This window comes from Heptranchias perlo, chromosome 3, assembly GCF_035084215.1.
Source record: "Heptranchias perlo isolate sHepPer1 chromosome 3, sHepPer1.hap1, whole genome shotgun sequence".
NCBI classification, from domain to species: domain Eukaryota; kingdom Metazoa; phylum Chordata; class Chondrichthyes; order Hexanchiformes; family Hexanchidae; genus Heptranchias; species Heptranchias perlo.
Genome location: NC_090327.1, coordinates 85,315,401 through 85,340,426, shown reverse-complemented (window position 1 = coordinate 85,340,426; position 25,026 = coordinate 85,315,401). Strand labels below are relative to the sequence as shown.

The 25,026-nt window shown below is 41.6% G+C and overlaps 1 protein-coding gene across 3 annotated transcripts in view; it reads left to right on the top strand.

Moving 5' to 3' along the window:
- pag1 (phosphoprotein membrane anchor with glycosphingolipid microdomains 1) overlaps window positions 1-25,026 on the top strand; it is a 161,677-nt gene that overhangs the window by 23,881 nt on the left and 112,770 nt on the right. The window contains exon 1 of one of the 3 annotated variants that reach the window (XM_067980704.1): window positions 23,710-23,858. The exons of the other annotated variants lie outside the window; for them this stretch is intronic. The gene's annotated coding sequence lies outside the window, so the exon portion shown is untranslated. Of the gene's footprint in view, window positions 1-23,709; window positions 23,859-25,026 lie in introns of those variants that run through there. 3 annotated transcript variants of the gene reach the window in all.

Genomic DNA, 25,026 nt, shown 5'->3' with positions numbered 1-25,026 from the left:
ATTTATTTTACACATGTTAACTAATGTCCCAAACACTTTGAGGAGGAGAGATTAACACAGAGCAGGAACAAACTAATTTTGCTTTTGTTTTGGATGGAAAAGAGAAATCTAAAGGCATGCTCAGAGTAAGATTTGTAGTAGGCTTTTGAAGGCAGTGTGAGTGGTAGCTAGGCAAAGTAGTTTCTGGACAATTTCAGAGGGGATGACACAATGGCTGAAAGATCTTTGAGTGAAGGAGAGGGAGATGAGCATTAATTCAGTGTTAGCGGAATGGAATGCGCAGGCTAGGATGTATGATTAGAGATGGGTAGAACGCGACCAAGAAAAGATTGGAAAACCAGGATGAGGACCTACAAATCTTCACATTGAACCTAGGCAGTTGGTGTTGGCTATTTAAAAGTGGAGGGCGTCAAGGCTGAGCCCAATCCTGTTCTCACCTGACATCCAAACATGTATTCTTTCCAACAGTGTCAGTTGATTTCTCAGTGCTGTCTGTCTGAGTATTTAAGGATCTTTACCAGCAATGATTTTATCCACATAGCATCACATCATGTGGTACTGAACTAGACAGAGCATAAAAGTCCCAGATGTGGCGCCTGACCTGTATTGAATTAGTTCATCTCAATGAGAGCACTACAATTGGGATCATTGTCCCAAGATAAAAACTATGAGCAACATCTGCTGCTCCTGATACCTATTCAGTGACCTCTGCTAGAAAACTCATGTGTGTAGCATTAGGTTAAGACCAAATTGGGGTCAGCTGTGACTCACTAGGCTCACAGATGATAAATTGCCACTTGCAGTAATTGTCATAGGATTGCTGGTGTCCCAGAGCCATATGCTAGCCCGAGTTGCTCCCTTCATAGAGGGAATAAGCAGCAAAAAAAATGGTGGGGATGGGCATTGAGCTTAAGAAATCTCGAGTTTGCATTGTGCATTACAGCCAGGGCCACTACTTTACAATGACTGGCTCAAATTTTATTTATATTATGTAAAATTCCCAGAATCTTATGTATGTTTTGGGGTTCCGATTCTACAATTCAGTCTGTTCATCTCTGCTGTTGATTTATTGTGATTGAATAAGTCAAATTTTGTTTTTTTTTGTAACATGGGATTCTGGGATTTTCAGTGGTATTCTGGAGATTGCATTCCACAATTCCATCTATTTTTGGGTTTAAATACAGTCATTGTTAATCAGAATGAGGTGTTACATAATTTTTTTTTAAAAAATTCTTTTTCCCTGTTGAAAATTGAATCATGGATTTAACTTCACTTTGTAATAATGGACTACGTATTAGCCACGATTTTAACTCTAACCATGAATGCAATGTGGAAAGTGGGGAGGCGGACATGCACAAGCTCATACGGCCGTGCCAGTGAGAGACCTGGGCTATTTTAACCCCCAGGGCTCATCACCATATTCCAAGACATCATTCCCGCTGGGTTCAGGCTGGAGTCGGATGAGGCAGATGGGTGGGATTTTGGCCGGTACAAGGCTGTCACCGGGGACCCACAGGGATAGTCCCGAGCTCTAAGGTAAGTCGCTGGTTGGAGGTTTCAAATGGTGATTGTGGTCAGGGGAAAGGAGAAGCCTGGAGTAGGTGAGGCCCCAAGTTTCTTTGTGGGATTTAGAGGAGCACTCCTGCTCTTCCTGGCCTACAAAGAAACCTAATAACATTTTTTAAAATCACACCTCTTCTGGGCCTGCTCCTGCTTGGTGCCAGGTTTGCCTGTCTATATACAGCAAACATGTGATTACACAAGTACTGTCTGGGTCCTAGATGCATCAAAGGACTCTGACTTTTGCATTTGCACATCACAAGGACCTCGCACGTTGCCTGAAATTGTGTGGTGCAAACAAGGCGAGTACCACGCTGGTCTGATTTTACCCCACACGGCCCGTTTTCGTCTGCCGTGGGGTGGGGGGGGGGAGTGAAGGAGAAAGGGCGGGGGGGGGTGGTTAAAATTGGGCCTTTTGTCTCTACTTTGGTTGCATGTAGTGTCAACTATGTTAAACAAATACTGAATCAATCAGACAATTTAGCAATGAAGCCTAGGTATATGGTAGTACTAAACAGAATAGACTGACAGCCTGGATCTCTTGTTTTACTTCATTCTTCAAGTAAAGACTTAGGCCTAGAAAATTTGTGCACTAAATGTCCTCCTAAACTTCCAACATGGCGGGCAGGAAGCATATGCTCGTTACGAACAGGGAGTGCCCCGTCAGCCGTATTGGTGGAGGCCAAAAAATCGCTGTGCAGTGCCCATGTGTGAAACAAGCGTTAGTCCCTTTTGTATATGAATATAAGGGGACTAATGCTGGTTTGAGGCCCCCTCTACAAGATTGGTTTGCCCAGAGACAGTCGGCTGCATTCAGGAAAACTAGGTCTACACGTGAAGGTTGCAACGAACAAAGTATGATTTTAAAATATACTTACCTGAATGCAGAACCAGGAGGAACAAGAGTGCTCCTCCTGTCCCTACGTTCAAAGAATGCAAATGGACACTAAGCACTCCTCTGCCAATTGGTGCTCCAATGTTGAATGCCATGCCATGCCATTTGTTGATATGTTACCCTTTTAATTTTTTCTCCTCCCTTTTCTTCCATCTGGTTTTGGTGGATACCCACCTCCTGCAGTTAAGATGACAGCCAGAGAATCTGTTTCTGACCTCCACATATGATGCTCCTCACGAGGTTGTTTTAAACCCTGTGCATGACAGTTGTCCAGCAACTACCCTGCCTTTGGTTTTCTCTTTTTCCCTCCCACCACAGCACCCCCCCATCCCGTGGCTCTGAGATCAAGAGCTCAGTGGAGTGGGGAATGAAACCTTTATTCTGCCATTCAGTGCACCATGTATTTGTGCTCCAGTTTCCTGTACAACTGTGCGGTACAATATTAAACTCTCCCAAAGATGCAAACATATTTTGTTTGAACAGCCTGAATGGTAAGGGCTTAACTTTTTTGTTATGAAGATGATATATTTAAAGATCACGTTGATACTATATATTGTAAGATGGCAGAAAGTGTGAATGCTACCATCTTTTGACTCCAAAACATATTGCTTTTTAGTCTACTTAACATTCACCTGATCAGCTTCACAATGTACAGCAAGTCATCAAAGACTGAATACCAGTAATGTGTTCGGGGAGTTCTTTCACAGGTTCAAGCTTCATGTAAGTCACGAGCCTGAAATGACAGTGAGTTGTGACTCTCAAATGAGAGTCAATAAGACATGTCAGTGGTATCCTGGTATTGATTCTGTGGGGTTGCTTTTAAATCTCAAGTATATGTGGTTTTGACTGTTAACTGGTAAGCTTCTTTCTATTTTAACTGCAGTATGTTATACCCATATAATTTTTTTTGTTGCTTTAATTACCTATTATGACTGGGATGAGTTTATAGTAATGATTTTGATCTGAGATAGTGTTAACATTCATTAAGCTGATGCTAACAACTTGACAATGATTCAAATTGTAACATGCCTAGTGTGTTCTACATCCCCTACTTCCTTGCTTTTGCCACATACCTAACTATTACTCAGTTATGATATTGTAGTAATTTTCGACTGCTCTTTCACCTAAATTTATTCTCTTCATTATGTATAGAGGAACTACCACAGCCCTAGGTGACACACTGCACCAAACATACTACAATGCTTCATTATATTAACCTGAGATTAACAGGTTACAAAATCAAAAATAATTATTAACAAATCTGTATTTCAAATGTGAACTTGTATTTATAGATTAATAAGCGATAGCAGCCATGTTTGTATTCTGTGACCTGTAGCCAATTTTGGCACGACATTATAGGGAAGATGTAAAAACAGTAGAAAATTTGTAGTATTGATTCAAGGAATTCGCAAGGGGCGGGGTAGTTAGGTTTTGGGTTTGGCTCAGTGGTAGCACTCTTGCCTGAGTCAGAAGGTTGTGGGTTCAAGTCCCAATCCATCGACTTGGGCACAAAATCTAGTCTGACACTTTAGTGCAGTAATGAGGGAGTGCGGTGCTGTGTTTCGGATGAGATATTAAACCGAGGCTCCATCTGCCCTCTCGACATAAAAAATCGCATGGCAGTATTTCGATGAAGTGCAGGGGCGTTCTCCCCGGTGTCCTGGCCAATATTTAGCCCTCAAGCAACAGCACTAAAACAGATTATCTGGTCATTCAAATTGCTCTTTGTGGTGAGCAAATTGACTGACTGCCACATTTCCTATATTGCATCAGTGACTACACTTCAAGAAGTACTTCATTGGCTGTAAAGTGTTCTAGGACATCCTGAGGTCACGAAAGGCGCTATATAAGTACTAGTCTTTTTTTCTTTAGAGTTATGAAGATAAGCTTGAGATGTTAGGGCTTTTTGTCACTCGTGTTGTGAAGGTTAAGGGGTGACCCGATAGACAGTTTAAAACTAAGGGAATGGCTTGGTAGTACGGTAGTATAGTGGTTATATTACTAGACTGGTAATCTGGAGGCCTGGAGTAATAATAGAGAGAAACATGAAATAAAATCCCACCATGGCAAGTTTGAGAATTTTGAATTTGGTTTTTTAAAAAAAATCTTGAAATAAAAAGCTGATGTCAGTAAAAGTGACTATGACGCTGTCAGATTGTCTGGCCTATATGTTAATATGAAAATTTGCAGTGGAGTGGAACTAATTGAATAGCTCTTTCAAAGAGCTAGCACAGGCACAATGGGCTGAATGGCCTCTTTCTGTGCTGTATGACTATAAAATTATGAAAGATTATTATTAAGTTAAGTAGTGATGGATTGTTTTTAGTGGTTAGTGAAAGTGACAAATTAAGATTGTTAAAATGTATTTTCTAATGTGTTGGAACAGTGTTGACCAATAGAAATTGCTGACTAGCCACAGCTGGGGATACGGCGAATACATTTTATCCACGTGCACTTTTAATAGAAAATGCCTTACACACAATACATGTAAATGTATTTCACGTGTAGATTTACTTAATAAACAGCTACCAGCATTCAGTGCGAAACACGGCAGTCTTTCTCTTTCACCAAAGTTTGGAATTCTGACATGAACTTAAGACACAGTACATCTTGGTGAAACTTCTAGGATTTTTGTCCAGCAGTTATGAGCAGTATTTTAACTTCATGAGAGTGACTGTTGAGAATGTTAACTCGCACAGCGAGACAGGCCAGACTCACCCCCTCCTCCATCCAGAACACGGTTGGATGCTGATTGCCCTTTCCAAAACGAGTCCTTTTGAAGCTGCTTCTTATTGGTTGGACTTGCTTTGTTCTGCTGGCCTGAAGCAGTTATTCTAATTGGTCGAGCTGACCACGATGACGGCTCCCCTCTCCATACAAGGTGCTTCCATAGTGCTGAAGTTTTCACTCGTGTTACATAACATTTTAGCCGATAACCACTAAGCAGTATCCAAGGAAGTAAAAAGAAGGCAGTACAAAGAAGGTTCACTCGGTTAATCCCGGGGATGAGGGGGCGGACATATGAGGAGAGGTTGAGTAGATTGGGACTCGACTCATTGGAGTTCAGAAGAATGAGAGGCGATCTTATTGAAACATATAAGATTGTGAAGGGGCTTGATCGGGTGGATGCGGTAAGGATGTTCCCAAAGATGGGTGAAACTAGAACTAGGGGGCATAATCTTAGAATAAGGGGCTGCTCTTTCAAAACTGAGATGAGGAGAAACTTCTTCACTCAGAGGGTGGTAGGTCTGTGGAATTTGCTGCCCCAGGAAGCTGTGGAAGCTACATCATTAGATAAATTTAAAACAGAAATAGACAGTTTTCTAGAAGTAAAGGGAATTAGGGGTTATGGGGAGCGGGCAGGAAATTGGACATGAAGCTGAGTTCGGATCGGTCAATGCCCTGTGGGTGGCGCAGAGGGCCCAGGGGCTGTGTGGCCGGGTCCTGCTCCTACTTCTTGTGTTCTTTAGATTTGTGGTTGGGATCAGATCAGCCATGATCTTATTGAATGGCGGAGCAGGCTCAAGGGGCCGATTGGCCTACTCCTGCTCCAATTTCTTATGTTCTTATGTTCTTAAAGCGCACACAATGACCAAAAAACACTCGCGCACTTTGCTTTTCATCTTACCACTCTACCAACTAATGCACAAAAAAATTGAAGTACACATGCTCATAGGGATTTCCAATTAGCCACATGTAGCTAACGTATTGGACAACACTGGATTAGAATGTGGAAATTCCTGCTATAAAATATTGTTGATGGAGTCCATAATATCTTTTTCAAGCAACTATCTAATTTCCTTTTAAAAGAGGAATATTAAAGGATATGAGGAGTGAGCATAGACTTGGTGTCTCATGGAGGATAAACCCACACAGACTTGATGGGCTAGTTTCTGAGCTTTAACATTCTATAAGTCCATTTGGTGCTTACATGAGATAAATTATAGATCATTAGAACATATGTACGTGTGAGTTCACATAAGCATGCATCAGCTCTGTGCTACTACTTAAAAGAATGTAATTTGCCTGTTGTGTATTACATCCTATACCTATATAAATGCAAGTTCACTTATTCATTTGTTGATGAAAATTGAGAAGTGCAGCTGCCTGTCCTTGGTCCATCACTATCCCTCACTATTGACATTTCAGCAACATATTTGAGTTGCAAATATTAAAGCTGTCTGGTTGGAAATCAGGGAAAGCAATTTTGGACTGTCAGAAGATACATGTGTAATTGATCCAGTCCCTTCAAGCACAGTGCTGGTGTTTGTTCAGCTCCTACTGATTGAAAAATGCAGCTGTAGAACTATTAAACTGATAGTGTTGGAGGTAGAGGAGATGAATCATTGCAGTATCTCTTGGACTCACTGAGGGTGAACAGGAAGGCATAGCTTTGCATCAAGAGGGAAGGCTGTATTTTATTGCTACAGTACTGTTAACCGAAACACAAGGTGTGTCTGATGTGAACTCTTATACTGTATAAAATTACATTACCAAATAAGAGAATACATGATGGCAATGTAAGGTAAGATTACAATTTAGATGCTATGTCTACTCGTTTTACGAATTCTATTGATTTTGAAACGTAATTTCTGATACGTATCTGTGCTTTCATTGAGGAAGGAGGAGAAAATTGGGTAGCTTTCCCTACACTTACATTTTCACACTAAATTAAATTAATGCTCACAATTATATTGAAATAACAGTATACTTCATTTGTGCAATAAATCTTGGGCTAGATGTAATTTCAATTATTCTCTTCAGTCATTAATCTACATTTTGGTTGTGAGCTAATTGAATTTTAATTTTTTTATTTTTCTTAAAATAATCTTTATTCTTTTGAGATGAACAGTAAATTAATGAAATAATCCTCTATATTGAAATTGATTATAAAGTCTGTCCAATAAGCTAAAACATGAAAAGTTATAACAGAATGCAATCTGAATTCTCATCAGGTTTCTTCTGGAGGGGAGGGTATAATGAACACTCTTGGACAGAGGAAACTGTTTTGATTTATATAGAAGTAATAGCTACTAAAATAAATGAATACTATTGAAGAACATGAAGAAATGGCCAAGTGTCATATTCTAATTGTTACTTGTCTTCTTTTTGTTTTACTTATTCTCCTATGTGTAAATCTGCTAACTATGGTGCAAAAATGTAGCCAAGTTTAAAAAGAAGTGGAATGTAAGCCAGAAATGCTAATGTTTTATCTGTTCAGTGCTGTTCTGACCATTCCTCCAAAAATGGACTTTTGAACATTTGTGAAAAGTGGAGGCCATTTTTTTAATAACTCGTTAGGGTCATTAATGGGAAACTTATGCTGCACAGTAAAATCAAAAAGTAAGTATTACACCTTAGACTTGGAGTTAGTAAGCTTCACCACCCATGGCAGTGACAGAAGTGAGTCATGCACAGTTTTTTTTAGTCTCCTACCATCACTTTGGTGTTTGGGAGTAGGCTGATTAGGGTGGTGATTGGCTGGATTGAATTTGTCCTGCTTTTTGTGGACAGGACACACAAATGCTGGGGGTACTAGAGCAGGTCAGAGGCTTGGTGTTCTGTGACAAGTGGCCTACCTCTTGACTCCCCAAAACTTACAAGGCACAAGTCAGGAGTGTGAAAGAATACTCTCCACTTGCCTGGTGCAACTCCAACAACACTCAAGAAGATCGACACTATCCAGGACAAAGCAGCCCACTTAATCGGCATCTCGTCCACCACCAGTGCACCGTGGCTGCAACGTATACTATCTACAGGATGCACTGCTGCAAGTCACAAGGCTTCTTCGACAGCTTATCCCAAACTGGCGACTTCCACCACCTAGAAGGATACAGGCAGCAGATGCATGGGAGCGCCATCACCTCCAAATTTCCCTCCAAGTCACACACCATCCTGACTTGGACATGTATCTCCATTCCTTTATCGTGGCTGGGTCAAAATCCTGGTACTCCCTACCTAACAACATTGTGGGAGCACCTTCACCACATAGACTGCAGTGATTCAGGAAGGCCCACCTCAGCAACTAGGGATGGGCAATAAATGCCCACATCCTGAGAATGAATTTTTAAAAAAAATTATTGTGTAATGTAGCATCATGCAACTCACAGAATATCTGAATAGCGTACCACAAACTCCACAGGCCTTCAAGTCTTCCAAGCTTTTCCCCTCAAACAGACAATAATTTTCTTGTAATGATTTTCTTGTAGTGGTTTATAGTTTGGAGATCCATCACCTGGTTCACACTGCGTTCATATATGCAAGTTTTGTCTTTCGTGAGAGCAGTGGGGACTGAAAAGTGCTGATTTGGCACATCAAAATTCCTCCCTGCAGTACATTCTCGCTATCATCATGGCATGTGTAATGTAATTTCTATAACCCCACTAGTTTCACATTAAATACATTACTTCACTCTTGTTAACATTTCTCTGAATATAGCTTATTTATACATAAAGATTTTACCACTTTCCATCATATGCATGTATGTCCTGTGCTGCCACCATACAGTGGTACTCATGCTTTACCATTTATAAGCTGTGCAGTTTGTTTCCTGCTTGGGTCCAGATGCTTGTCATGATGGATAGAGTTCATTATCTGTCATGCTCTTAGTTGCATCCTGCTATGCATATCTTGGGGGGTCACTTTTCTCCTTTTCCCCCCCCCCCCCCCCCCCCCCCCCCAAAAAAAAATGTACCTTGCAACACTCAAACTTCAACAGAATTTGCAGGGCCTGGTTGGTAACCTGATTTTGTTTGCTGGTGATCTATTTTCTATTATTGTTGAGCACTCCACAGTTAGGTTAACCAACATTCTAGCGTTTTTACTGGTTTAGTGGCTCATTAGCTGCTCGAGAAATGTTAAAGCATCATTATTGCAGGTCCGTTGTGATTTATTGTCTTCAGTTATTTCTATCGAAATTATATTCTCCAGCAGCTATTCTGTTGGTTCATTTATTGCGACAAAAAGAACAGGCATCTTATCAAAAAAACAAATAGGATTTTTGGTCCCTTTTGTGGATCAGTTAATGAATAACTGAGAGATCGGATTATTCAAATCCTAGCAGCTCAGAATAGAATGTTAAATGTTTCTACTGCAACCATTACAAAACATTGCTGTGTTTGAGCCAGATTAACTGGGAAGTTTCCTGCGCTTGACCCATGGTTTGTGCTGAGTTAAGAGATCTCCGTCAGGTTTTTTGATATAAGTGACTTGGACTTGGGTGTCCTGGCACAATTTCAAAATTTGCAGATGACACAAAACTTGGAAGTGTAGTAAACAGTGAGGAGGATAGTAATAGACTTCAAGAGGACATAGACAGGCTGGTGGAATGAGCGGACACGTGGCAGATGAAATTTAATTCAGAAGTGCGAAGCGATACGTTTTGGCAGGAAGAACGAGGAGAGGCAATATAAACTAAATGGTATAGTTCTAAAGGGGGTGCAGGAACAGAGACACCTGGGGTATATGCGCACTGGTTCGGCCACAACTGGAGTATTGTGTCCAATTCTGGGCAGCACACGATAGGAAGGATGTTGACTGCCTTAGAGTGCAGAAAGATTTACCAGAATGGTTCTAGGGATGAGGGACTTCAGTTACGTGGATAGACTGGAGAAGCTGGGATTGTTCTCCTTTAGACCAGAGAAGGTTGTGAGGAAATTTGATCGAAGTGTTCAAAATTATGAAGGGTTTAGATGAAGTAACTGAAGAGAAACTGTTTCCACTGGCGGAAGAGTCAAGAACCAGAGGGCACAGATTTAAAGTGATAGGCAAAAGAACCAAGGACGACATGAGAAACTTTTTTACGCAACAAGTAGTTATGTTCTGGAATGCTTTGCCTGACAGGGTGGTGGATGCAGATTCAATTGCGGCTTTCAAAAAGGAATTGGATAAATAGTTGAAGGGAGGGAAATAAATTTGCATGGCTACGGGGAAAGAGCGGAGGAATGGGACTAACTGGATTGCTCTTACAAAGTGCCGGAATGGGCTGAATGGCCTCCTCCTGTGCTGTAACGATTCTATGAATCTATTCTGATTCTAGGTGAGTAATGGAGGCTCCACAGCTATCTTCAGAATTGGCCAGGGATCCCATTCGTAGTCCCTGCCTAGTGACCGTAGCTGGAGAGTTTGTGGACATTTAGTTAGTACAAGATCCAGTTTGACTGTTCTGATATCTGCAATGAAATATCCTGTTGAGTTTACTAGCCAGGAGTACATGTGAAGAATGGCTATTAGAGGTATTAGAAGGCAACTGGCACTCATGGAACTGTCCCCATGCCTGAGCCAGTGCTTTGAGAAGAGGTGTAAGGGAAGAAAATTGGTCGAGGTGAAAAATTTGGTTATCTTATCTAAAATGTAAAGAGGAAGCGAAAGCAAATTCTTCTGCCTTCATCCTCATAATTGTATTTATTTTTTGTTTTTGTTATACAGAAATGCTGCATTCTATATGTTTCTGATCCTGTTCTCTTTCATAAGGTGTTATACACTGTCTCAACTCTGTTCAGTCCCTTCTGAGTCATAGTATTTGCATAGAAACATACAAAAATGTCAGACAGGAAAAGACCAACTGGTCCATCCAGCCAGTCCGATGCAGTCGTAATGGCTTATGTATCGTACTCCCTACCCACCAGGAGCCATGTCCCCTCCTGGGAGGGGAGAAAAAAACAGATAAAAACCCAAGACCAATTAGGGGGAAAAATCTGGAAAATTCCTCCAACTCCCCCCCCCCCCCCCCCCCCTAGCGATCAAAACTAGTCCAGGAAATCACATTAATCATGACTTGTGTTTTTCGGCAGCTACCTCGTACTATGTGATCTCTGTTGTTGCCAGGAGCCAGTCTAGCTGTCTTTTGAAGGTGTACGTTGAATCAGTTCTTGCCGCCCGAGTTGGCAACTCGTTCCAAAGCTCAGCAATTTTCTGGAAACAGAACCGCTGTTTTACCTTTTACATACCTTTATAAGCGCAACCCCTGATCCTCCCCAGCTATCTAATTGAAATAATTTGTCAACATGGATGCAATCGAACACCTTCATTATTTTATAGATTTCCATTAAATCGCTCCTGAGTCTATGCTGCTCTAAAGTAAACAAACCCAGCTTTTTAAGCCTATATCGATAACTAGGGTGTTTTAAACTAGGAATCAGTCTTGTGGCCCTACCCTGAATCTTTTCCAAAGCCTCAATATTACCCATAATCTGAGGGGACCAAAAGAATATTCTAAATGAGGCCTAACCAAGGTCTTGTACAAGGACAAAATGTTGTATTTCATTTTATATTGAATAGCCCTGTGACTGCAGCCCAGTACCCTATTTGCTTTAGTTATAGCTTCACTGCATTGGTCGTGAACTTTGAGGGTTATGTTGCGGATCAATACACAATTAAAATCTGATTTGTTCCCAGAGCTACTTTGTCAAATGGGTCTTAATAAAAAAGAAGTAATTGAAGGACTAGTCACAAAGAGCACTCAGAGACCAGGTTATAATTTAATTTTAAAAGTGCGCATTGACATTAGCAGTAATCTTCAGGTGGTTAATCACTGAATATTGCTAGTGGATGTAGAATTTCAAAATTCACAAGCACATTTGCTGCCTAGCAACTAGTGGCAGGGAAACCATAATCTAGTAGATGTTATGGAGGATCTATAGTGAATATTTTGCATTACCTGCTACATTGTTCGTATTATACCAGGACAGGGATCAATCAGACCATGCATTGCAAGGTGCGAATATTAGATAGGCTGCAGTGTAAATTCTATCCAGTTTGTAGAAAACAGCTAGCAATAATTGACCATATCTTTGTGTGTGTATATTGTGGCCAGCAGTAACTGAGCCAATATATAATCTAACAAAAACATAAATGCTTCATTTTGTCAGTGTTTATTAATAGGCTATTTTGATACTATTGCACTAGACAGACAACAGCTTGTCAGTGATAGAGCTCATTGCCTCCAAATACGTTAATAATACTTGGATGTACTGAAGATAATGGTAAATATGTTTGAAGTTTGAACCAATAGGCTATATCACTTGGCAGTTGAAGACTGGCAATCACTACAATGATATCAGGATGGGTATAACAGTAACCTTTGTCTTTACTTTCAAAATTTCCATGCTTTTGTGGTTCTATTATATTTGTGCAATAGGTGCAAATGATCATCATTCTTACTATTGCTCATGAAATTGTTTTTTTAACTGAATACAATTGATTATTAAAGAAATATTGTTCCTTTTTAAATGAAAAAATGCTAGGCCAGATGCTCGTTCAGATTATTTCCATAATAAATTCCTGATAAAATGGTATGAGATTCAATTACTATCTGACAGTATATTGTTAGAGCGCGACAACTTGCATGTATATAGTGCCTCAAGACATCCCAAAGTGCTTTACAAACAGTGTAGCCACTGTTGCATTGTAAGGAAATGCAGCAGCCAATTTGTACACAGCAAAGCCACACAAACAGCAATGAGGTAAATGACCAGATAATCAGTTTTGTTGGTATTGATTTGAGGGATAGAAGCTGGCCAGGACAGTTGGAGAACTCCCCAGCTCTTCTTGGAATAATGCCATGGTATCTTTTACGTCCACCTGAGAGGGCAAATGGAGCCACTGTTTAACTTCTCGTATGAAAGATGGAACTTTCCAACAGTGCCATGCTTCCTCAGAATTGCAATGAAGTATCAGCCTAGATTAAAGAAAATAAAGACTTGCCTTTCTATAGCACCTTTCATGATCTCAGGACATCCCAAGGTGCTTTACAGCCAATGAAGTACTTTTGAAGTATAGTCACTGTTGTAATGCAAGGATGTTGTATGTGCTGAAATCTTTGAAGTGGGGTTTTAATCCACAGCCTTCTGACTCAGAGGCTAGAGTGCTACCACTGTGCCAAAGTTGAACTTATAGTCACAGTATCTTTAAGTCTTTCAGTGAATTTCAGTATTGTGTTTATATGCCCAAGTCCACATCATCTTTGCATGCCAAGAACAAAGGTGAACCCAGTACTGACCCCTTGGGAACATCACTTCTAACCCATCTCCAGTCTGAGCAATATCCCACACTCCTGACTGCTTGTTTCATGCCTCCTTTGAGGCACTGTATCGAATGCCTTCTGAAAATCCATGTACACCACATCAATTACATTCCCTTTATCGAATTGATTATTTCTTCAAAAATGACTTCCCTTAAACAAATCCATGCTGATTGAACTTGATTAATCCGTGCATTTCTAAATGCTCACTAATTTTATCTCAACTTTTGGATTCTAGGAATTTGTCCACAACTGATATATTAACTGGTCTGTAGTTACCCAGTTTATCCTTTCCCAACTTTAACAGATTTATGAATCTATTATTTACGAATTACCTAATGATTTTGGTTTCAATCTCCTTATTTTGGTTATATATACAGCATAATGCTTTTTACTTGTACCGATAACATCCATACGGACAATGACGGACAGGAAAAGATCCTCTGGTCCATCCAGCCTGTCCCACACAATTATACTTTGTGTATTATAATATATACATTCCTCACCCCACCCCACCCAAAACCATGTGATCTCCTGGGAGAGGCAAAAAAAGATTAAAAATCCAGGCCAATTGGTGGTGGGGGGGGGGGGGAATCTGGAAAATTCCTCCCTGACCTCTTTGGCGATCAAAACTAGTCCAGGAGGTCACTCTGGCCCTGATAATTCTGTGCATTACATACCTTTTCTACGAGGTGATCTCCGCCCCAGCCAGAAACAGGTCCAGCTCTCGCTTGAAGTAATTCAGAGAGTTGGCGTCTACTTCACGAGCCAGCAGCCTGTTTCAGAGGTCCACTATTCTCTGGGAAAAGAACCACCTCCTGACACCTAACCAAGATCTGGCCTTATACAACTTAAAATTGTGACCCTTGGTCCTCCCTAACCTATTAAAACAAACTGTCAATTCGAACTATTCCCTTCATCATATAAATTTCGATCAGCACCCCTAAGTCTACACTTCTCGAGTGTAGAGTCCCAGCTCTCTTAGCCTATCGGTAAGGTACAGCATTATGGACTCATGACTAAGGTCAAAGCATGTGGAGTCAGGGGACATGTAACAGAATGGATAGCAAGTTGGCTACAAAACAGAGTAGGGGTTAAGGGTAACTACTCAGGCAATAGGTGGGAAGTGTTCCACAGGGAGCGGTGGCGGTACTACTGTTCTCCATTTACATTAACCAAGGGGTTGTACTTAATACAAAAGAATAATGCATCAAAATGCAAGAGGACATTAATAAACTTGCAGAATGGGTGTGTAATTGGCAAATAAATTTCAATATGGATAAGTGTGAGGTGGTGCATTTTGGTAGGAAGAATAAGGAGGCCACATACTGCTTGAATCATAAGAGTCTGAATGAGATAGAGGAGCAAAGGGATCTCTGGGTACAGATACAGAAATCACTAAAAGTAGTGACGCAGGTTAATAAGACCATAAAAAGGCAAACTAAACACTGGGGTTCATTTTCTAGAGGGATAGAATTGAAAAGCAGGGAAGTTATGTTAAACTTGTATAGGACCTGAGTCAGACCATACTTGGAGTACTGTGCACAGTTCTGGTCTCCATCCTATAGAAAAGATAGAGGCATTGGGGAGGGTGCTAAAAAGATTCACAAGGATGATACCAAAACTGTGACGATATACCTATCAGAAAAGGCTGGGGCTCTTTACTTTAGGAACGAGAAGGCTGAGTGGTGACCTGATAGAGGTTAAGATAATGAGAGGGTTTGATAGGGTAGAAGTAGAGAAAATGTTTCCACTTGTGGGGAGAGGTCATAAATATAAAATAGTCACTAAGCAATCCAATAGGCAATTCAGGAGAAACTCCTTTACCCAAAGAGTGGTAAGAATGCGGAACGTGCTACCACAAGGAGTAGTTGAGGCAAATAGCATAGATACATTTAAGAGGAAACCAGATAAGCAGAGGAGGGAGAAAGAAATAAAAAGAGTATGCTATTAGGGTTAGATGAAGTAGGGAGGGAGGAGGCTCGTGTGGAGCATAAACCTTGGCATAGACCAGTTGGGCCGAATGGCCTGTTTCTGCACTGTAGTTTTGATGTAACTCAATGTATCTTGATAATGAAGATACTTTAAACTGGAAATTAGTCTAGTGGCCCTCTGCATCCATTCCAAAGCCTCAATATCACACACCATGTGAGGAGACCAAAACTGGACACAGTATTCCAACAGAGGCCTGACCAAGGTCTTGTACGAGGACAAAATTGTACGCTTAGTCTTCGTCAATTGTCCTATAAATGCCTCCCAACCCACTATTCGCTCTAGCTATCGCTTCAGTGCATTGGTTATTAACCTTGCGAGATCTTTGCACTCTAACGCCCAGAGTGCGCTCTTTCTCCACCTGCTTTAATGCTGTTCCCTGAAGGGTGTATGTATGTTGAGTATCTGCCCTGTCCACATGCATAACTCTACACTTTTCCAAATTAAACATCATTTGCCAGTCACAAGCCCAATCCTCCAACACATCAAGTTCCGCCTGAAGCAGTCGAGCTTCGTCTACACTCCTGACACTCTCACTGATTTTGGTATCTGTAAATTTACAGATCGTGCCCCCAACACCTATATCTATATCATTAATAAAAATAGTAAATAGCAATGGTCCCAACACCAATCTCTGCAGGACACCACTGGTGACTGGTCTCAAAACATATCCAAATCCATCGATAACTACTTCCTGCCTATGCACTTCCAGCCAGTTCTCAATCCAGCTCAATATATTACCACTAATACCAGAGGCTTCGATCTTGTAGAGAAGCCTCTTGTGTGGTACCTTTTATCAAAAGCTTTTTGGAAGTCCAAGTAGACAATGGCTACTGGGCTTCCCTCATCCACCATCTTGGTGACTTCTTCAATAAACATAATCAAATTTGTAAGAAATGACTTTTTTGAAGCCAGGTTGGGTGTCCCTAATAAGTCGCTCTCTATTCAAGCAATCATATATTACATCCCTAATGATTCCCTCAAGCATCTTTCCTATTACTGATGTCAAACTAATCGGCCTATAGTTACCCGGGTCCATCTTGTCTCCTTTTTTAAAGATGGGGAATACATTAGCCTCCTTCCAATCTACGAGAACCATCCCAGACTGCAGTGAGCTATTAAAAATACGGCAAGGGGCTCGCACAGCACCTGTAATCATTTGTATATCTTAGCACTTTTATCTTGTTGCTGTTGCACAGGTATCTCCAAATATTGGTAATGTGTTCTGTGCAAAAATTGCAGTAGAAAAAGAGTCCTTTAAAATAATTCTTCCCTACAGAAACTTCTGTCTGTTTTCAAAGAAAATAAAAATGTGGTGCTGTTACTTCTAGAGTAAAATCATATTAAGATTAAAAGAAATAGAAATTGGAATATTATTTGAGTCTAATGTATGTTGAAGTGAACATTATGTTTGTATATATTTTAAACTCAGTTTGGAATAAAAAATAGGTAAGAATTCAATTGCTGTTATGTAAATTTTTCACATGGTTTTGCATCTTTCTATTTACTTTTTCTGATTTAAAAAAAAATCTCAACATGAAGAGAAACCTCACTGGCAGGATTTATTTTGCTATACATGTAACAGGGTATATATGAGCAAGTGTGGCTATCACAAGTGTACAATGCATCTTGCAATTGAACCTGCAAATAAATCACATCGACAGGAAGCTATGGGGGTTAAATTGGATAACCCCTGTAAATGGGCACAGGGATCGCGGTGCGCGATTAAACTGCAGCCAGTTGTTGCGATGCAGGCAGCACATTACATTCTTGCTGCCTGCTGTTTTGAATGATTGGCTGCATGCATCAGCAGGGGGCCCTGATATCGTGAATGGCTTGTGCTTAAAGGCAGCCTGCAACTCCTTAAAGGGACGGTGCATTGTGGCTGCAAAAAGTGGTGGGAGTCATTTCAAAACTGAAACTGTGCTGTGATATTTTGAAGAATGGCTGCACCTAGGAGAGAGCGTACACCAAGGTTCTCTGCACTGGAGGCCTTGGTGCAAGGGGTGGAGAGAAGGAGGGACATCCTGTATCTGCAGGGGGCAGGAGGCCCTCCAGACATCTGCTCATGCGGCAGTGGGAGGAAGTAGTGAAGGAGGGAAATGCCAGGAGCATAGCTCTATAGAATCATAGAAGTTTACAACATGGAAACAGGCCCTTCGGCCCAACATGTCCGTGTCGCCCAGTTTATACCACTAAGCTAGTCCCAATTGCCTGCACTTGGCCCATATCCCTCTATACCCACCTTACCCATGTAACTGTCCAAATGCTTTTTAAAAGACAAAATTGTACCCGCCTCTACTACTGCCTCTGGCAGCTCGTTCCAGACACTCACCACCCTTTGAGTGAAAAAAACTGCCCCTCTGGACCCTTTTGTATCTCTCCCCTCTCACCTTAAAAATATGCCCCCTCGTTATAGACTCCCCTACCTTTGGGGAAAGATTTTGACTATCGACCTTATCTATGCCCCTCATTATTTTATAGACTTCTATAAGATCACCCCTTAACCTCCTACTCTCCAGGGAAAAAAGTCTCAGTCTATCCAACCTCTCCCTATAAGTCAAACCATCAAGTCCCGGTAGCATCTTAGTAAATCTTTTCTGCACTCTTTCTAGTTTAATAATATCCTTTCTATAATAGGGTGACCAGAACTGTACACAGTATTCCAAGTGTGGCCTTACTAATGTCTTGTACAACTTCAACAAGACATCCCAACTCCTGTATTCAATGTTCTGACCAATGAAACCAAGCATGCCGAATGCCTTCTTCACCACCCTATCCACCTGTGACTCCACTTTCAAGGAGCTATGAACCTGTACTCCTAGATCTCTTTGTTCTATAACTCTCCCCAACGCCCTACCATTAACGGAGTAGGTCCTGGCCCGATTCGATCTACCAAAATGCATCACCTCACGTTTATCTAAATTAAACTCCATCTGCCATTCATCGGCCCACTGGCCCAATTTATCAAGATCCCGTTGCAATCCTAGATAACCTTCTTCACTGTCCACAATGCCACCAATCTTGGTGTCATCTGCAAACTTACTAACCATGCCTCCTAAATTCTCATCCAAATCATTAATATAAATAACAAATAACAGCGGACCCAGCACCGATCCCTGAGGCACACCGCTGGTCACAGGCCTCCAGTTTGAAAAACACCCCTCTACAACCACCCTCTGTCTTCTGTTGTCAATCCAATTTTGTATCCAATTGGCTACCTCACCTTGGATCCCGTGAGATTTAACCTTATGTAACAACCTACCATGCGGTACCTTGTCAAAGGCTTTGCTAAAGTCCATGTAGACCACGTCTACTGCACAGCCCTCATCTATCTTCTTGGTTACCCCTTCAAAAAACTCAATCAAATTCGTGAGACATGATTTTCCTCTCACAAAACCATGCTGACTGTTCCTAATCAGTCCCTGCCTCTCCAAATGCCTGTAGATCCTGTCTCTCGAACAACTTACCCACTACAGATGTCGGGCTCACCGGTCTGTAGTTCCCAGGCTTTTCCCTGCCACCCTTCTTAAACAAAGGCACAACATTTGCTACCCTCCAATCTTCAGGCACCTCACCTGTAGCTGTCGATGATTCAAATATCTCTGCTAGGGGACCCGCAATTTCCTCCCTAACCTCCCATAACGTCCTGGGATACATTTCATCAGGTCCCGGAGATTTATCTACCTTGATGCGCGTTAAGATGTCCAGCACCTCCCTCTCTAATATGTTCACTCCTCAAGACATCACTATTTATTTCCCCAAGTACCCTAACATCCATGCCTTTCTCAATCGTAAATACCGATGTGAAATATTCATTTAGGATCTCACCCATCTCTTGTGGTTCTGCACATAGATGACCTTGTTGATCCGTAAGAGGCCCTACTTTCTCCCTAGTTACTCTTTTGCCCTTTATGTATTTGTAAAAGCTCTTTGGATTCTCCTTTGCCTTATCTGCCAAAGCAATCTCATGTCCCCTTTTTGCCCTCCTGATTTCTCTCTTAACTCTACTCCGGCAATCTCTATACTCTTCAAGGGATCCACTTGATCCCAGCTGCCTATGCATGTCATGTGCCTCCTTCTTCTTTTTGACTAGGGCCTCAATCCCCCGAGTCATCCAAGGTTCCCTACTTCTACCAGCCTTGCCCTTCACTTTATAAGGAATGTGCTTACCCTGAACCCTGGTTAACACACTTTTGAAAGCCTCCCACTTACCAGATGTCCCTTTGCCTGCCAACAGACTCTCCCAATCAACTTCTGAAAGTTCCTGTCTAATACCATCAAAATTGGCCTTTCCCCAATATAGAATTTTAACTTTTGGGCCAGACCTATCATTCTCCATAGCTATCTTAAAACTAATGGAATTATGATCACTGGTCCCAAAGTGATCCCTCACTAACACTTCTGTCACCTGCCCTTCCTTATTTCCCAAGAGGAGGTCAAGTTTTGCCCCCTCTCTCGTCGGGCCATCCACATACTGAATGAGAAATTCCTCCTGAATACACTCAACAAATTTCTCTCCATCCAAGCCCCTAATGCTATGGCTGTCCCAGTCAATGTTGGGAAAGTTAAAGTTCCCCACTATTACCACCCTATTTTTCTTGCAGCTGTCTGTAATCTCCTTACATATTTGCTTCTCAATTTCCCGTTGACTATTTGGGGGTCTGTAGTACAATCCTATCAAAGTGATCTCTCCCTTCTTATTCTTCAGTTTTACCCATATAGACTCAGTGGGCGAACCCTCGGATATATCCCCTCTCACTACTGCCGTGATGTTCTCCCTAATCAAGAACGCAACTCCCCCTCCTCTCTTACCTCCTGCTCTATCTTTCCTATAGCATCTGTACCCTGGAATATTTAGCTGCCAGTCCTGCCCCTCCCTTAGCCATGTTTCAGTAATAGCTATAACATCCCAGTCCCATGTACCCATCCATGCCCTGAGTTCACCTGCCTTGCCCATCAGACTTCTTGCATTAAAATAAATGCAGTTTAATCTGGACTTCCCTTGGTCTTTGCCCTGCTTTCTCAGACCATCTGTCCGGTCATGTTTTGTACACTCTCCCTTACTGCCTTTTGTTTCTGTCACCACTTTACTTCCCACTGACTTCCTGCATCGGTTCCCATCCCCCTGCCACATTAGTTTAAACCCTCCCCAACAGCACTAGCAAACACTCCCCGTAGGACATTGGTTCCAGTCCTGCCCAGATGCAGACCGTCCAATTTGTACTAGTCCCACCTCCCCCAGAACCGGTTCCAGTGGCCCAGGAATTTGAATCCCTCCCTCTTGCACCATCTCTCAAGCCACGTATTCATCCTAGCTATCCTGTCATTCCTACTCTGACTAGCCTGTGGCACTGGTAGCAATCCTGAGATTACTACCTTTTGAGGTCCTACTTTTTAGTTTAACTCCTAACTCCCTAAATTCAGCTTGTAGGACCTCATCCCATTTGTTACCTATATCGTTGGTACCTATATGCACCACGACAACTGGCTGTTCACCCTCCCCCTCCAGAATGTCCTGCAGCCGCTCCAAGACATCCCTGACCCTTGCACCAGGGAGGCAACATACCATCCTGGAGTCTCGGTTGCGTCCGCAGAAACGCCTGTCTATTCCCCTTACAATCGAGTCCCCTATCACTATAGCTCTGCCACTCTTTTTCCTGCCCTCCTGTGCAGCAGAGCCAGCCACGGTGCCATGAACCTGGCCGCTGCCACCTTCCCCTGGTGAGCCATCTCCCCCAACAGTATCCAAAACGGTATACCTGTTTGAGAGGGGGATGGTCACAGGGGACCCCTGTACTACCTGCCTGCATGTCTTGCTCTGCCTGGTGGTCACCCATTCACTTCCTGCCTGTACACCCTTTACCTGCGGTGTGACCAACTCGCTAAACGTGCTATCCACGAGTTTCTCTGCATCGCGGATGCTCCACAGTGAATCCACCTGCAGCTCCAGCTCCGAGATACGATCGGTCAGTAGCTGCAGGAGATGGTGACGCATAACAGGAGGCAGCAAGTGGCAGTGGCTCCATGGAACACAAACCCACTGTCTGCTCTCAGCATGACAGCAATCCTGTTTCCACCCCTGCCACACTGCCAGTGTCCTGGCTGTTCCCTGTCAGCCAGCCAGCCCACTCCCTGTAGAGTATTGAACCTTTTATCCATGTAGAGAAAACCTCCAAAAACAGGTACAAATGCACCAGCAGCCAGAAGAAATTAAGCAACAACTAACCTGTTACTACTTCATCGTCCCTTTTAAATAGCGCTGATGTTGGTGGGGGTGGGATCCTTCATGCCGTCTCAGTCATGTTCAGCTCTGAGGGGTTAAGTGTGTTGGAAAGAGTGTGGAGTTCCAAAACAGCAACATTGCCTTCAAAACAGCGTTGCACCCTGATTCGCGTCATAGCCTTCCTACTCTGCATGATGGCGAGCTTGCAAACCCCTTTACCGAGATGGTGTCCTGTGCACTTCCCAACGGAATTCTCGGATCCCATTTTTGAGGCTTAGTTGTCCGCATAGCACCAAAAAAAAACGGGCGCTACGCATCCCAATTTCACCCCCAATGCCTTTTAATATAGGTTTATTTACAAGATTTATCAGGTGTGGATTGAAAAGCAGAAAAATTAACGTAAGCCCAATTCAAAACAAAAGAACCTATTTCTACACCATGTAGTGTCATTTGGGTGAAATAGCTGTGGTATTCTACACTGAAGGTATGATTTATTATCTGACAAAATTACAAAATGTCTTTGAGATCCCTTCCTAACAAAGTATTGGTTCTGCACCACACCACTGTCCTACATGGTCACTTTTTTCCTACTGCCATCATCTGCACCGATACCATTCATGTTGCTTCATGAAAGAAAAAATTAAGTAGCGGACCTCTCATGATATTGCTGATGGCTGATTTCGATGTTGTGTTGCTTTACAAGAACAGGAGCATTATACCACAAGGCACAATGCATTTGCCTTCTAAAGTGAAGCTATTCACTCTAAAGCCACAAATTTAATTTGTGGGTAGAAACTGGGTGAGGTTAATCAGAGTTTAATCACCCATTGGTGAGGGATATTTGCAGAATGGAAGATTCTTATAAATTTAAGGCTCTCGGTCAATTGTTGGCTTTTTTTTTAAAGACTGTTTACGTCTGTAGCAAAGTGTGGATCTGGAGTATGACATGTTAAATGCAAGATTATATAGTAACTGTGGCTGTGTTTAACACATACTCAAAATGATGCCTTGCAGTGGATAACTTTTTTGCATTCGACAAATTCTGCCATATAGTTCAAGCAAAAGATACTTAGGTATTTGAAAAGCTGTTAATATTCAGTGACTGAAGCAGGTTCCATGGTTCAGCTCAAAGCCTATAAGTCTTCTTAGAAATGTCATACCCACAAATTGGTGAAAAATTATGTAGAGGGAGAAGGTTTAAGTTCAGTGAATTTGTCAAAATCTTCTTTGGAATCAAAGTGTGCTTGAACATCATTGTCAAACAAATGAGCAATCTAAATATTGTCAGAATAAAATGTGTTTACCATTTAGATTGAGGCCCTGCACCAGTCAAATGGATCATACCGTTGTACAAGTCGGAGAGGAGAGTTCCACAGACTGTATTGGAAAAGCAGCAGGGACTCTGCCAAAACCTATAATAACATGTGTGATGGTCCTGAACGATTGTGCTAGATACAGGTATAGGAGAGTGAATATACGGCATCCATATCTGGTACAACAATTCAGGGCCATCAAGTTATTATAGAGCTACAGAAAAGGGTATGACTGATTATAGTGGAGATTGTCCCTATCTCACAGCCTTTGCAGTAGCTCATGTCCATATCTCTGGGTGCATCTTAGTGGCCCTCCAGGCAGAGCTTTGGTTTCCCAATAACCAGCCCTTGTAGGACAAATATGTATCCAATTTTCCCTTAAATTTTTCTACATTATTTGTCTGCACTGTTTCCTTTGACATTCTGCATGTTCACCACTTTATGTAAAGTAGTTAAATATGAACTGTGATCATTCTCTTTTCTAAACTTCAGCCTATGTCCCTTGCTCCTACAGTTCATGGCAATCTTAAATATATTATTGAGGTTCAATTTATATATTCATTTAATAATCTTGAATACTTAAATCATGGGGTAGAAATTGCACAGAGCAGCGGACCAACAGTGCTCGCCGCTCCATAGATTTATGCTAACCCACTAACTTACCGTGGTCTTTTCGCGGCCACTTCCTCCAATAGGAAGCAAAGAAGAGCCCAGCATCAGATCAAGCGAAGTTCGGACCCTGGGAGAAGTGAGAGGATCAATCTCTCCCCTCGACCAATCAGATCACAGCATTTTTTGACAGCTGCGTTCACTGACTCTGCAGGCTTGCAGCGTTAAACCAGGAAGTGAAAGGTACAACATTTTAAATCAATTTAAAAACAGTTATAGACCACAAAAAAGAGGGTAAAAAATAATTGAATTAAATAAGAGACAGAAGGGAAAAGTTTTTTTAAAAAAAATTTTTAATGACCAAAATCTTTCAAAATACGGAGTAATGAGACTCCACATTTTTAAAAGTTAACTTTTAATTGTTTGGCAGCCATTAAGACTTACCATGCTGTTAAAACTTAGGGAATCTTACAACACCAAGTTATAGTCCAACAAATTTATTTTAAAATCACAAGCTTTCGGAGATTATCTCCTTCGTCAGATGAAGGAGATAATCTCCGAAAGCTTGTGATTTTAAAATAAATTTGTTGGACTATAACCTGGTGTTGTAAGATTCCTTACATTTGTCCACCCCAGTCCATCACCGGCATCTCCACATCATCGTTAAAACTTAGGTTAGACCTGTATTTTAAAGCATACCCATTTGGTGGCTTAATTAGTTGCTTTCCAGCTGGGCAGATAAGCAAGATGGCACTTTTTCAATGATTTCTCTGATTGCAGCATGCGATGGCCTTTTAATTCAAAGCTGTAATATCACCCACAAATGACTAGATAATTTTCCTACGCTCGTGTCACATTATGATTACCAGCTCAAAATATTCCTTTAAATTTTTTTCAATGTTTAATGGTTACTCTTAAATGACTAAGTATAACTGCTTCTTTCCTCGGCTCCATTTTAACATGCTGTACATGGTTATGATGTCCACATGACATTAGTTCTTATATTGTGTATGTATATCTAATCACAGTGACTTTCAAAAAAAAACTGTTCTACCCAACGACTTGTCTGATTCATTTCACAGTCCATTTAGTTAAATTCCTTTGTTTGAAGCACTGCGGTTTGTCCCAATACCATACTGACTGCTTCTCAATGCATCTGTTTGACAAACTACAGCTCTAAATCAACCAAGAATATATGCTTCTGTCATCGCAGTCTTCGGCTGGGCAGGGGTACTTGAACAGAAGGAAACTTTACTTTGTGCTGGACTCCTTTAATGTTGTGCATCCCTTTTGTTTCTTCCATGATTTCTTTATTTTTCAAAATTGACCAAGATTAAATTCCTTGGTGAGGTCCTTCTGCTTCAGGATTAGATTCTCGGTAATGGATTGAACAGCTTTAACCATCTGGGTT